Source organism: Acanthisitta chloris, unplaced genomic scaffold, assembly GCF_000695815.1.
Source record: "Acanthisitta chloris isolate BGI_N310 unplaced genomic scaffold, ASM69581v1 scaffold22302, whole genome shotgun sequence".
Classification (NCBI taxonomy): Eukaryota; Metazoa; Chordata; class Aves; order Passeriformes; family Acanthisittidae; genus Acanthisitta; species Acanthisitta chloris.
Window position 1 is genome coordinate 345 of NW_008660153.1, and position 1139 is coordinate 1483.

Below are 1139 nucleotides of genomic sequence, written 5' to 3' on the forward strand. Positions count from 1 at the left end.
GTAGGGGAGACACTCCAACCTTTTTATCAACTTTATGGCCTTCTCTGGACTTGTTCCAACAGTTCCATGTCCCCCTACTCACCAGGGTCCTTTGAGGGGAGGGCAGTGTGGTGGTCAGCTGAGTCCAGCTGCTTTTCTCGAATCCTGCTGGTGCACAGTTGCCGTGGGAGGAGAGCTTGAAAGCTACTGGGTGAACTGTGCTGCCATTTTCCCTGACTGCTCCTGACAGCCTGGGGAGGTTGCTGCAGTGACCGGATTTGCAAGAAACTCCAACAGCCATGGTACTGGAAAACTAATCCCGTTACTCTCACAGAATCAACCAGGTTGGAAAAGACCTCTGAGATCATCAAGCCTAACCCACCACCTAACACCACAACATCAACTAGGCCATGGTACTAAGTGCCATGTCCAGTCCCTCCTCAAACACTTCCAGGGATGGGGACTTCCACCACCTTCCTGGGCACTCTGTTCCAATGTCTAATCACCCCTTCTGTGAAGAAATTCTTCCTATTGTCTAACTCAAATCTACTCTGTTACAGATTGAAACTACATCCTCTCATCCTGTCACCAGTGGCCTGGGAGACGAGACCAACCCCCATCAGGCTACAATCTCCTTTACGGTCTCCCCTGAGCCTCCTCTTCTCCATGCTAAACACACCCAGCTCCCTCAGCCTCTCCTCACAGTACTTGTATTCCAGACCCTTCACCAGCTGAAGTTGCCCTTCTATGGATATGCTTCAGCACCTCAGTATCCTTCTTGAATAGAGGGGCCCAAAACTGGCCACAGTTTAAACTGAATGATGGCTATGCCAAAAGAAAAACAAGTACCCCTTTTTCATTTCCTCTGACAGCATCTTTAAATATGCTAGGTATTTTAAACCTGTATTTATGAAGACCAAGCCCAAGCAATACATGCAGATCTCATCACCTCATCCACTTTGGGTCCCCAGTTCTGGGCTTAGCAGTTCTAAATTGCTTGGTAGTTAAATGTTCAGATGGTTTTTACATACCTAATTATGCCACTACTCTTTAATAAGGCACAGTACCACTACCTCAAATATAAAGACAGCAGGTGTATAAAGTTGCATTTTCTTTAGCTACACAAAATGTGTATTTGACACGATTGGTGCAACTTGGGC